The following is a 13,556-nucleotide window of genomic DNA, read 5'->3' as shown; positions in this document are numbered from 1 at the left end:
TGTGTTTGTGGAATGCCTGGTTTCTTGTACACTCCCATGTAATGTGATATAATGTTGGCTTAGCTCCACACCACGGACAGGTTGCGCTATACTGCGTGGGGAACATCCTACTTAGTATGTGTAAGTTTGGAAAGGTGCCCGTTTGCAGTCTCCGCCATCCTGCGGCCTCCTCCTTTGTTAATGCTTTATGTGGTGGCGGATATTGGTATCTTAGACCCTTATAGAGGTTTAATAGCTCTGAATAGCTGTTCCCGCAGTTGATCTGTGGCCCCTCTGGGGCGGTTGACGTTCCTGCTCGGCTGGTCATCCCTCGAGCTAGGCAGTCCGCCCCTTCGTTGCCCCTGATCCCTGCGTGGCTTGGTATCCAGATAATGTTATGTGTGGGTTGTCCCTCAGCGATTGGAACTCTGCTGAGAATCTTGAGCGCCGTGTTACTTATTCTGCCTCTTATATAGCTCCGGCACGCCTCTTGTGAATCTGTTAGAATATTGAGCGATATTCCTGTTCTATAACCTTCTTCCGCTGCCAGTGCGACAGCAATTTCCTCTGCCTCGGTTATGTTAGCCACCTCGGCCGTGAGTCCTGTGATTAATTCTCCTTGATTATTTACTACTACCGCTGCAGCGTTGTTTTTGTGTGCGTTTGAGTATAGGGACGCATCGGTATAGACTGTATTGTCCCGATGTCCCATCGTCTTTTCGTAAAACTCTGCCCTAGCCTGTCTCCTACTCGCATGGAGGTTTGGGTCCATGTTGCGAGGGATAGGTTGTATGCATAGTTTCTTTCTTAGTGGGTCTGGTATTGTGGCCCTGCTACTTTGTGATTTTTCTACTTCCCGACCTAGCTTTGTCAGGAGCGCCCTTCCCGTCGTTGTATTGCTGAGTCTTCGTACTTGTGCATTGAGCTGGCATTCCCTTAGTTCTTCAAAAGTGTTGCTGATACCAAGTTGCATGAGTTTGTCGTTGGATGTGTTCCTTGGGAGGTGGAGAGCTGTTTTATACGCTTTCCGGAGGATGGTCTCCACTTGCTCTTTTTCCGTTTTGGTGATTGCATGGTACGGCAGTGAGTATGTGACCCGGCTGACTATCAGGCTGTTGACCAACCTGAGTGTGTCCTCCTCTTTCATGCCATATCGCTTGTGTGCCACTCTGCTAATCATTCGGCCCACCTGTCCTGCTGCTTTGTTTAGCAGGCAAATAGTGTGGCTGCATTTCCGGCTTCCTTGCAACCACATGCCGAGGATTCTAATCATCTTTTGTTCCGGGATGTTCTGTCCTTCTAGCCTTACTTCGAGCGGGGCATCAGTGGGGTGTCTGCCCACCCTGAGGAGTTCAGATTTCTCCGTGGAGCATCTGAGGCCTCTTTGCTTTGTGTATTCTTCGATGCAGGTGGCAGCTTCTTGTAGTGCCTCTTGTTTATCTCCTAGTGAGCCTTGAGTAGTCCAGATCGTTATGTCGTCCGCGTACATTGCGTGACTGATTCCTTGGATCTTGCTAAGTTTCTTGGTAAGGTTGACCATCGCTATGTTGAAGAGTACTGGCGAGATTACTGAGCCCTGCGGAGTGCCCTTGCATGGCGTTTGAAAGGCGTCACTCCGTAGGTCTCCTGGGCCTACTGTCGCTGTTCTGTCGGTTAGGAAGCTTCTGATATAGTCATGGACTTTCTTCCCGCAATTAGTGGTGTTAAGCCCCTCCATAATGGCGGCGTGGGAGACGTTGTCAAAGGCTCCCTTGATGTCGATGGCCATGACCACGTTTTCCCCGTGTTTCGGAATTGTCTCGAGTACCTCTTCCTTTAGCTGTAGCAAGATATCTTGGGTAGACAAGTTTGCCCTGAAGCCGAACATGGTGTTGGGGTACCATCCTCCGTCTTCAAGATGCGTTTGGATTCTTCGGGTCACTATTCTTTCGTACAGCTTGCCTAGGCATGATGTAAGCGAAATTGGTCTGAGATTTTCAATTTGGAGTTTTTTGCCAGGTTTGGGAATCATCACCACTACGGCGTGTTTCCACTCCGCTGGTACTTTGCCATCCTCCCATAGTTTGTTGAGGTAGAGGGTGAGCTGATCAATTGCTTCGTCGCTGAGGTTTCGAATTAGCGAGTTTCGGATTTTGTCCGCTCCTGCTGCTGTGTTCTTTTTTGCAGCCCTTACAGCCTCGACGACCTCTTCTCTTGTGATGGGTCGGTCCGTAGTTGAGTTTTCGTCACCCTGGTAGTCGCCTCGGTAGCCTTCTATCGAGATCTTTCCGTAGCATTTTTCCCGTACTGCTTGGAGCAGTTGTTCTTCTGTTCCTTCATACTGGTGGATTAACCTCTGAATGGATTTGCTGCTTTCCGCCTTGCTCTTCCTCGGATCCATGAGTGTTCTGAGGATGTGCCATGTTCTGGCTGTGCTTAGGGTGCCATTCAGTGAGGTACTAAACTGCTGCCACCCCTGCCTTGCCAGCTGCGTTGCATACTCCTCTGCTTGCTGAGTTATTTCGGCAATTTTCTTCTTAAGCTTTCTATTTAGCTTCTGACGCTTCCACCGCTTGGTTAGGCCTCGTCGTGCCTCCCATAACCTGAGGAGTCGTTTGTCCACTTCTGGTGCTTGTTCTGTTCGTTCCACTTCTTTTGTGTAGAGATCTCTTATTTGTCTGAGTTGATGGCTCCAATCCTCTGCCGAGGTTATGTCCCCTTTTAGCTGTTTACAGTGGACTCTAAAGGCATCCCAGTCTGTTAGACTTGCCTTGCCAATCTTCCTCCTGGTGATTTCTGCCTCTGTGCTGACCCTGATGATGTAGTGGTCGCTGCCGAGGTTTTCTTGCAAGTTCTCCCATTCGACTTGCTTAGCGCCCCTGACAAAGGTTAGGTCGGGACACGTGTCCACGCTTACGCTATTGCCCTGTCTGGTGGGTTGGCTTTCATCTGTGAGTAGCTCGCAGCCTATGTTTTCCGCAGCTGTGCAGATACTGCGCCCTTTCTTGTCTTCGATTCTACTGCCCCACTGCGGACTCTTAGCATTGAAGTCTCCTGCTATTATTAGGGTGTTTTGCCCTGCAAGCTTCTTCGCTTCCGCAAAAAGCTTAATGAAGTTTCCTCTCTTTTTAGGTGGGCTATATAGATTGATTACGAAAGTGCTCTTCGCTTTCTTTTTCCGTTTTGGAATCACTTCGGTCACCATATGTTCTAGATGTGTGTCTTCTAGTTCCTTATGTGTTATGGTTGTTATTTTGTTGCTTATTAAAGTCGCTGTTCGTCCATTTTCCTGACACGTATATCCTTTTAGGGTTGGGATGCAATTTGTTTCCTGTAATAGTATTAAATCTGGTGGATTTCCTCTAGTGTTAATGAACTGTTGTAGGAGCCCTTGCTTGCGCTTGTAGCTCCTGCAGTTCCACTGCCAAATCTCTAGTTGGTTTGGTCCTGCCATGTTGATGTATTGGTGTTGTTATTTGTTCCCTGGGATTCTGATCCAAACCTGCGCTCGTTGTAGAGGCGGTCTCTGGCGTCGTTTACTGTTCTCTGTGTAGTTTGATTCTTTACGTAGTTGCGGAAGCTCTGGTCTTGCAGGGCTATCTTTTGACTTAGCTGCTGCATTTGCTGCTGCATTTGCTGCATGAAAGCTTTGAAGTCTTCAATTGAGGTGTTCCCCTCGCTAGTTTGCGTGCTCTCTATATGTTGCTGCGGCGGTGGTGGCGCCTTAACTGGTGAGAAACCTGCCTTTCTCATCTTTTGCATTTCCTGAATTAGGTCGTCTATTCTTTTCCTGAGCTGCCGGGTTTCTTCGCGGCAGAGCTCAAGTTCCTTTTTAAGATTACTGTTTTCGGCACAAAGCCTCTTCTCGTTTTCTGTCTGCATGCTTGTGTTATTGGTTATGTTGTTGTGCGGAGCAAAAAGCGTTTTGGGAGGGCCGGCTCCCCAGCTCACCTTAACTCCGCCGCTTTTCTTCTGCTGATTTGGCTTCGTCGTGGTCTGCTGGCCCGCGCCGCCCAGAGGTGGGTAGGACTCGTCCCTCTCCCGGCTTCGGCCCTGGCCTTGACTGTGGCTGCGCCCTCGGCTGCGGCTCCTGGATTCACTCCGGTAGTCGGTCTGTCGCTCTTGATCTTCATTCCGGAACCAGCGCGGTCGCCTTGCTCCGCTTCTGCTCCTGCTGCGTCCCCGCCGCTGCTGGCCCTGGGGTCCCCATCGTAGTTCGTTTGTCGACTTTAGGCGTTGTTTGCAGTCCTTTGTGCCCGCCGCGTGGGAGCCCCCACACAGCAGACACTTGGGTGTACATTGATGATGTTCTTCCGGATCTTTCTGGCCACATTGCTTGCAAGCTCTGATTCCGGGGGTCGGGCAGACGTCCGACCGGTGACCTTGCTCGCAGCAAATATAGCAAACTTGCCGCGTTGGTCTGTATGGATAACACCACATCTCTCCTCCGTAGTACAAAACTTGCTTGGGGAGGATGGGGCCATCAAAGGTGATAACAGCTGTGCTAGATCGGCCTAGCATTCTCGCCGCTAAAATCTTCACCCCTTGCGTGCGTGTTCGTAAGTTTGTCTTGAGTTCTTCGGCGGGGGTCCCCGGGTCCACCCCGTGAATGACCCCGCGCAGCGTTCCCTCCGGCGCCGCCACGTGCGCGTTGACGTCGTAGCTGTGCTCACCAATCTTCAGTTGCGTGATGCGCCTGACTTGCTGAGCAGCACTTTCGTTGTCTGTACTAATTATGATGATGTTTGAGCCCGTGCGGAGCCGGATGATGAGGTCTTCAGCCCTGCATCCGTGTCCGGTGGCCGCAACCACCGCTCGCGCCACTTGGTGTGTCTGCAGGTTTTTCACTGCCAGTCCCTTCGGCCGGAGGACTACCTTTAAATCATCTCTGGGGAGCGGAGGCAGTCTCCTCCTCGGCGCTCTCTCTCCCTCTCCTTGCTTGGTCACAGCTGGTGCGCCATCTGTGCGCTTCGTCGAGTCAAGGGGATTTTCATTCCCTAGCTTCTTTCCCGCCAAAAGTTCTGCTTGTCCGCTACGTTGTCGTTTTCTTTGCCGCTTGGATATGGCGATCTCCCAATCCGCGTCTGTGTCCTTGCCTTGATTCGCTTGTGACATTGGTGTCGCTGGGGTGCTGCCTTTCAGGGCTTGAGTAGTTACCGCTGCTCCGTGGGCGAGGGTCTCCCCGGCGGCGTCGCTGAAATCTTCATCCATAATTTCGTGTGTTTCCGCCATGAAACTTGTCGAAACTTGGGGTGGTAGGTGCGCTAGGTTGGGGTTGATGACTCGGGAAATCTCTCCAGGCTCCTCTGCCGCTGGCCGAGGCTGGGAGGGCCGCGGCGCCCCGCTACCGTGTTAGGCCTAATGGGCCTAGCTTCTGCCGGCCACGTAGGGAATCTTCAAGCTCGTGTAAATCCAAAAATATTGGACCCACCGGCTCGAAAATGGTGTCCTCGTGGTCCGTTCCGCTTCCAGCGTCGGTTCCGACCAAAATTTGGACGGTCCAATTGGGTTAGACGGGTCAAAAATCCCGAAAACTACGCAGTGCATGTGAAGAAGCAGCCAGGGTCAGTAAATATGAAAAATAATTATGGAAGAATTGCGGCTTTCTTCTTTTTCTGCATTTTAATGTAAAGCTTTCGTTGCTTGTTACCCCCCCCCCCCCCCCCCCGCTTTACGGCTTCTGTGCTGCTGGCTGCATATACAGGAAATTTGCACGCATAGGAAATTATTCATACTAAAATGCTAACATATGAAATCTATTTGGATGGCACACTTTTCTCTTAAACGTAAAGTTAATGTGAGTCAGTAATAAAACGTAGAAAGACAAAGCTACAGACAGACAACATTAAAGTAGAAATATATGTTAATCGATGCAAAGGAAGTTATAGGGAATTGAGAAATGACAACTGCGAAAAAAGCGCAACCCATTGGAGATGACTATCTATGTTAATGCAAGAACATTCGCATTGCATTCGCATTGCCTAACTACTCGGACTGGTGCCACGCTGACGCTGAGCTTCACGCTTCCCGTGCAGTCAAGGCGCACACTCCCCACTTCTCAGCCTGGCGACATCGTGAAGCTCGGCTCTACGCATCTGATGCAATCTGCACGCCCGAGCTGCATCTATTTGAACGGCAGAGCAGCGGCATGACCTCTCGCTTTCGCTCTTCAATATCTTCGGCTGCTGGAATTCCCCTTCGAGCCATCTCAACTACTACAAACTCTCAAGGCAGAAATAGCAAAACTCAAATAGCACCAAATAGCACAAACTCTCAAAGCTATTTCACGTGCTGCGATTTTCACCTCAGAGGAGGGCGATTTCTACTGCCGTACGTCGGGAATCCCACTCTTTGCGAAATCACAATCGCACTCGTCACAGCCAAACTGCGAGTGAATTCCACCCAGTTTTTCGCAATGTGCCACCATCGGTGCGATCTGTACGATCGCTCAGATCACCAACCAACTGTTTCTCCACCGTATACATAGAAAAACAAGAAAAAAGGGAGGGTGGGGGATTTGTTTGTTTGTTTGTTTGTGTGTTTGTTTGTTTGCGCTATACTGCTCATGTCATGAGGAAGCATTCCAGTTTTGCGTATTCTGCGATAGGTTCGGCACATTGACTTCCACGAGAATGAACGCAGCCTGCGCCCGCAGCAGTAGCGCTACAGTGAACAAGAACACTCACGTAGCGTCATTAAATGTAGAGTCGTTTACTCGCACCAAGATAAAACAATGTCTACTACATGTTTTCTTCGTGTTTCTTTGCGAGTATAATGTCAGTGGCTAATTGAACTTTTCTGTTGTTTTATTGTTTGAAGTGGGGGGGGGAGGGAGGAGGCGATTGAGAAAGGCTTGATGATGCAATGCGTTCCACCTGTTATTCTTGCAATTTTCCATTGTCACCCTTGTACGCTTTCTTTTTTATTGCGATAGAAATTATGTGGACATTCCAGGCGCATTTTTGCCGGCGGCGTTGCCGTGATATTACGCATAAAGTACAATGGCCATAAAACCGTCGCCACGCACCGTATGCTATATGTGCGAGCGAAAGGAGCCGACAATCGCCGCTCAATCTCGCGCGCCCTATGGAGGAAAGCATGGAGGGAGCGCGCCGTCTTCCGTCGCATGCGAGACACCAGGGGAAGATGAGGAAGGTGGAGAGGGAGGGGGCCCTGTGCTCTGGTACCAACCGCGTATTTCACGGCTGCGCGCGGTCGCGCGCGCTTTATCTCGAAAGTGATCGGCGTCGGGGGCAGAGTCTAGGTGCGCCGACGGCTCATACCTTTGGGCGTGCTGTGTTCTCGCTGCTCCTTTGCCTTGAAGCGATAGACAGCACGATGGTCACTTGTCTCACTGCAGCTGCAGCGCTTCCTCACGCCAGCGTTTTGACAGCGAGTGCTCGTGGTCATCGAGTGTGAGGCGTTCATTTTGCCACCATGCTCGTTAATTTAGTGAATTAGCGAATGTTTACAAGTTTACACGGACGATAAAACTACGATGATTGATTTGTATAGCTGTCTACTAACTTGCTATATCAATCTGTTCTTGGCTTTTCAGGAAAAACTGCAACCTTTTTTTTCTTCTGATTCTCTGTACTCTTGTTTTCGTCGCTGTTGCCTACGCGCTTTACTGTAGTGAACAGAAAGAGAAGTGGTATGTTGTTTGCACCACGAACAATCGCTTTTAAGGCTTATAATCTATCTTGTAGGCGTTATCCATTTTCCTCGCTTTATCTTCTTCAATAAGTGGTCTTCCACGGAGCGTTTGTACAGAGACATTTCACATGCAAAACCTAAAATTGTAGTGCTGCAAGAGATCTTTAAACCAACTGTAGCAAGCACTGTGGTTGTGCTCTGATGAAGTGAAAACAAAAGCTGTTGAGAGGAACGAGAAGCGGCAGCAACAAAATGCGTAACCACTTCTCCATCGTACTTCTTTAATTTTTCTTTTGGAGTACTCCTCAGCTTATTTCATCTTACGTTTATGGTTTCGTCTGTTCCTGACTCTTATTCAAGGATCCCAAACAGAATAGACGATTGTGAAAGAAATTCGAGATTGCAGTCACAGGACCGCTCCTACGCATTCCACTGAGTTCCTCTCCACGCATGATCGCTGGTCTTAATTATTCTGACCTTTCAGCTGTTAGGCCAGTTTTCCTGGGTTCTGTCTCGCTCATTTCTGTTTCCTGAGTTTCATACCAAAAGCACTGCATGCAGTGGGCGCGAAATACTACACAGGCATGCGGAAGAAAGTCCGAGGCAATATATCTGACACTCAATCAGCCAGAAGCGTGCCACGTATTTTTTTAATCAACGAAGTCTTTCGAGTCCTCTCATCTTAACGAACAGTGATAGGGGTCTCTCGTTCTCTTGCCTGCACCTCTCGCCATGTTATAGCCTCCCGGCAAAGTTTATGGCCACATTTCTTTTTAAATAACACTTATCCATTGGTTTACTTTAGCATGCTTTTGTACCATGGTCCTCGGCAATACGTTTCCAGATATATCCCGGTCCAAATGAACGTCTCCAAGTAAAAAGTCAAATCTCTTTTTTTTTTCAAGCTCAAACAGCTGCTGCTGCACTTCACTCGTTTCCTGCAACTTACTATTATTTATGCTTCCGCATTTCAAGTAGCATTCCCGAGATTGCGTTTATCGTGCCTCAATAGACCACATTAGGAAGCTTCCAAAATGCAGCCATATTCTGTCAGAAATCAAGCGATTGCGGATGCATTGGTTTCAAGCCATGAAATTTGTTAGTCGTTTGACTCATGAGCTCATTCATGGTGTACTGACCTGATAGTCCATCTCGCAATAAATTCTCCTCTTTTATCAACGTCGTTGAACTTCTTTTTAATCAATGATCAGTTAAAAATCTTCAGGCAGGCTTCTACGGTCTGATAAAATGATATTTTTAAAAATAGGTATTACTTTTTTTTGCTTCTGGATTTGTTGTGACATTTTAACTTTCTTTAACCTTCCGCCCTTGCTCTATAGGTATGCTTTCTTTTTAAAGCTATATATGCTTAGATACTGCTTGTGCAAGCTTGCTGTTGTTTCTTGTAGCATATTAGCCTGTATCGCTGTCGCTTCAATTATCCATAATTAGGTCTCTTGGCCTGAAGTTTTGGCTTGAAGTCGATAACCTTTACAGCAAAAATATTGCTACGGAATAGTATTACCGATGACGAAGAGGCGAGCAGTAAGAAGACGACGACAACGATTGGAGGCTAGCGCGGGCTGTTGCCTCTTGGCCAAGTGCGGCGTATTACGTTGTAAATATACTTGTATATAGCTTTTCATTTGCGTATTCTTACGTAACATATCTGGTGGAGGTGGACGTTCCCTGTACCTCGTCACGGAGCTTCGCAGTGGACGGTACGTCGAGCCTAGCTTCATGGCTCCCGGCGATGACAATTCGACTCAGCCGCCTCCGACCCCTCCTGCCACTTCGACGACCTACATCTCTCTCCCTGCTCCTCGTGATCCTGGCGTATTCTCGGGCAAAGATGGGGACGACGTCGACGACTGGATCAGCCTGTACGAACACGTCAGCCGCAATAACCGGTGGGACCCTACTATCATGCTCGCCAACGTAGTCTTTTACCTCGGTGGCACACCTCGAGTTTGGTTTCGGACGCATGAAGAGGAGCTCACCAGTTGGGATTCGTTCAAGCAAAAGCTCCGAGACTTGTTCGGCAACCCCTACGGTCACAAACTTGCCGTGCAGAAGGCGCTTTCCGGCCGTGTGCAGACGTCAACAGAGCCCTATGTCACGTACATTCAGGACGTCCTGGCTCTGTGCCGCAAAGTTGATGCACACATGCCTGAGTCAGACAAGGTATCCCACATTCTCAAAGGCATTGCCGATGACGCCTTCAACTTGCTCGTGTTCAACAACGTCGCGACGGTGGATGCTGTTATCAAAGAGTGCCGCCGCCTGGAACTCGCTAAAAGCAGACCTATCGATCAGCAGTTTGCCCGTTTGCCCAACACCCCAGCGACTTCTTCCTGTGCCGACGCTCCTCGTCCCAACAACACCGGCGATATTACCAAGATCGTTCGGCGTGAGATTGAGGCCGCCTATCCGGCTGCCTTCGACTCCAGCCCCACCAACGCACCAGCAGTCACGGTTTCCCTGATCCAGGCAGTTGTCCGCCAGGAGTTCGAAAACATGGGCCTTCACACCATCTGCTCGGCCCATCACCCTGATACCCATCCGGCTTCTTCGATTCCGCCCCGTCCCGCATCGTCTTACCCACCTCGTTTCCGCAACCCAGCTGAATGGCGCACTGCTGACGACAAGCCCATTTGTTTTCACTGCCGTCGCATCGGGCACATTTCTCGGCACTGTCGAAGTCGCTGGACTTCCCCGACCCGGTCTGCTTATACTGCCTATTCTCGCCCCTCGGGTGGCCCTTCTCGTCCTTATGCCGCACGCTACGATAATGCCGCCACTGACTCTCCTGCGCCGAACCGCCCCTATTCTCGTTCACCTTCGCCACAAGGACGACAATCTCGCTCTCCCCAGCCCCGTCGCTCCTTTTCGCCGACTCCCTTCGGACGCCGCTCCCTGCCGGAAAACTGAATGATACAGCGCCTCGAGGTGACGCTGCATTGCTCCCTACGCCGCCAAATCCTCCACTGACGGTGCCCACTCATCTGAACCTTCTTGACATGCAAGTCGACGGTGTTCCTGTATCTGCTCTTATAGACACTGGGGCGCATTTGTCGGTAATGAGCGCGGACTTTCGTACCCGCCTGAAAAAAATAATCACGCCCGCCACGACGCTTGTTGTCCGTGTCGCCGATGGCGGAACAGCCCCCGTAATTGGTATGTGTGCCGCCCGCGTCTCCTTCGCCGATCGCTCAACAGTCGTGCTATTCACGGTCATCGCCCACTGTCCCCATGACATCATCCTCGGCTTAGACTTCCTCTCCGCACATTCTGCTCTAATTGATTGTTCCGCCAGTACTCTCCGCCTTGACCTGCCTGTTCTGGATCCCGCTGAACCACACCCCAGTCGCCTCAGTTCCGTCGACTTTGTTCGCTTGCCACCTACGGCACTGACTTACGTTGACCTAGTCTCATCCCCACCAGTGCCCGACGGTCACTATATCGCGGCTCCTATACAAGACGTCCTCCTTACACACGGGATCACGGTACCTCATACCGTTTTATCTATTACGGCTAATTGCGTCTGCCTGCCAGTGGTCAATTTTGGCTTGACGACACAAGTGCTGCCACGCGGGATGTCTCTGGCCCAGCTTTGCTCATTCGAAGATCACTCAATAGCATCTATTGAGGTAGACAGCCATTCAGCCGATCCTCCTCTACCATCTCAGTCGACAACTTGCACCATCGCCGACTTACAGAAAATGATTGCGCCCGACATGCCGTCCGAGCACGCTCGTGAGCTCTACCGCGTTCTGTTTTCCTACAACGATATTTTTGACTTTCACGATCGTCCTTTGGCCCAAACTACAACTGTTAAACATCGCATTAATACCGGCGATGCCCCTCCTATTCATCGCCGCCCGTATCGAGTGTCACCGGTTGAGCGTCAAGTTATTCACGCTGAAGTTCGCAAAATGCTTGCCAATAACATCATAGAACCGTCATGTAGTCCATGGGCGTCACCGGTTGTACTGGTAAAAAAGAAGGATGGCTCATGGCGCTTTTGCGTGGATTATCGGCACCTTAACAGGGTTACCAAAAAGGACGTGTATCCCCTACCTCGGATCGATGACGCCCTTGACTGCCTCCATGGTGCTCGCTACTTCTCTTCTATTGACCTCCGCTCCGGCTACTGGCAGATTGCTGTGGACGTTCTCGACCGCGAGCAGACTGCTTTTGTAACTCCGGACGGTCTTTATCAATTCAAAGTGATGCCGTTTGGTCTATGTAACGCTCCTGCCACTTTTGAACGCATGATGGACTCCCTTCTTCACGGTTTCAAATGGTCCATATGCCTGTGCTACTTGGACGACGTCATCGTATTCTCCCCAACGTTCGCTACGCACCTCGAGCGCCTCTCGGCAGTCCTGGACGTTTTTCGTCGCGCCGGTCTGCAACTGAACGCATCGAAGTGCCAATTCGGCCGTCGCCAGATTACCGTCCTTGGGCATCTCGTTGACGCGAACGGAGTGCAACCGGACCCAGGCAAGATCCATGCTGTTACGCACTTTCCTGTTCCGAAGTGTGTCAAGGATGTGCGCAGCTTCATCGGCCTTTGTTCCTACTTCCGCCGTTTTGTGAAAATTTCGCGGCCATAGCACGACCACTAACCGAGCTTTTGAAAAAAGACGCCCCTTTCCAGTGGGGCGATAACGAGGCCTCTGCATTCTCGCATCTAATCGACGTTCTCACAACGCCTCCCGTTCTGGCCCATTTTGATCCTTCTGCGCCTACCGAAGTTCGTACTGATGCCAGCGGTCACGGAATTGGCGCGGTACTGGCACAACGCCAGCGCGGCAACGACCGTGTTATCGCTTACGCCAGCAGGCTCCTCTCACCCGCGGAGCGCAACTATTCCATCACTGAGCGTGAGTGTCTGGCCCTAGTTTGGGCGGTTGCGAAGTTCCGCCCATACTTATATGGCCGACCCTTTTCCGTTATCACAGACCATCACGCGCTTTGTTGGTTATGCTCATTGAAAGACCCTTCAGGAAGACTTGGTCGCTGGGCCTTACGCCTCCAAGAATATTCGTTCTCTGTCACCTACAAATCTGGCCGACTACACAAGGACGCTGACTGCCTTTCTCGCTACCCGGTAGACGAGCCTGACGACGCCGACAGTAGTACCGCCGACGGCATTTTCTCTGTGTCTGCCTTCGCTAACATCGCCGATGAGCAGTACCGAGACCTATCGCTGCGAGTACTCATCGAGCGTCTGCGCTCTACACCTACCGACGCATCCGTTCGCCGATATGTCCTCCAGGGCGGCATTCTGTACCGAAGGAACTTCCTCCCTGACGGATCTGATCTTCTTCTTGTCGTGCCAAAACATCTACGACGGACTGTGCTCTTTGAGATGCATGACGCACCTACTGCAGGACATCTTGGCGTAACCCGCACGTACGACCGCGTCCGCCGCAGCTTCAATTGGCCTGGTCTCGCTCGCTCCGTCCGACAGTATGTTGCTGCCTGCGATACCTGCCAGCGTCGGAAAACACCTCACGTGCTACCTGCCGGTCATCTCCAGCCGATTACTGTCCCTGTGGAACCGTTCTTTCGTGTTGGATTAGACCTCCTCGGTCCCTTTCCCACGTCATCCTCTGGGAACAAATGGGTAGCCGTCGCAACTGATTACGCCACCCGATACGCTATCACGCGGGCTCTCCCTACCAGTTGCGCCACTGACGTCGCGGACTTTCTCTTGCGTGACATTATCTTACTTCATGGCGCCCCGCGACAGCTGCTCACTGACCGTGGTCGTAACTTCCTCTCGAAAGTTATCGCCGACATTGTACGTTCCTGCTCCACTCAACACAAGCTGACTACCTCATACCATCCTCAAACCAATGGCCTGACAGAGCGGTTAAACCGTACTCTTACCGATATGCTGTCAAAGTACGTTTCCAAGGACCACCGCGACT

At 50.8% G+C, this 13,556-nt stretch overlaps 1 long non-coding RNA gene across 1 annotated transcript in view; it reads left to right on the top strand.

Moving 5' to 3' along the window:
* LOC135899127 (uncharacterized) overlaps positions 1-13,556 on the top strand; it is a 334,018-nt gene that overhangs the window by 297,216 nt on the left and 23,246 nt on the right. The window lies entirely within an intron of this gene.

This window comes from Dermacentor albipictus, chromosome 3, assembly GCF_038994185.2.
Source record: "Dermacentor albipictus isolate Rhodes 1998 colony chromosome 3, USDA_Dalb.pri_finalv2, whole genome shotgun sequence".
Classification (NCBI taxonomy): domain Eukaryota; kingdom Metazoa; phylum Arthropoda; class Arachnida; order Ixodida; family Ixodidae; genus Dermacentor; species Dermacentor albipictus.
The sequence above is the reverse complement of the archived record's forward strand: the minus strand, read 5'-3'. Positions and strand labels throughout refer to the sequence as shown.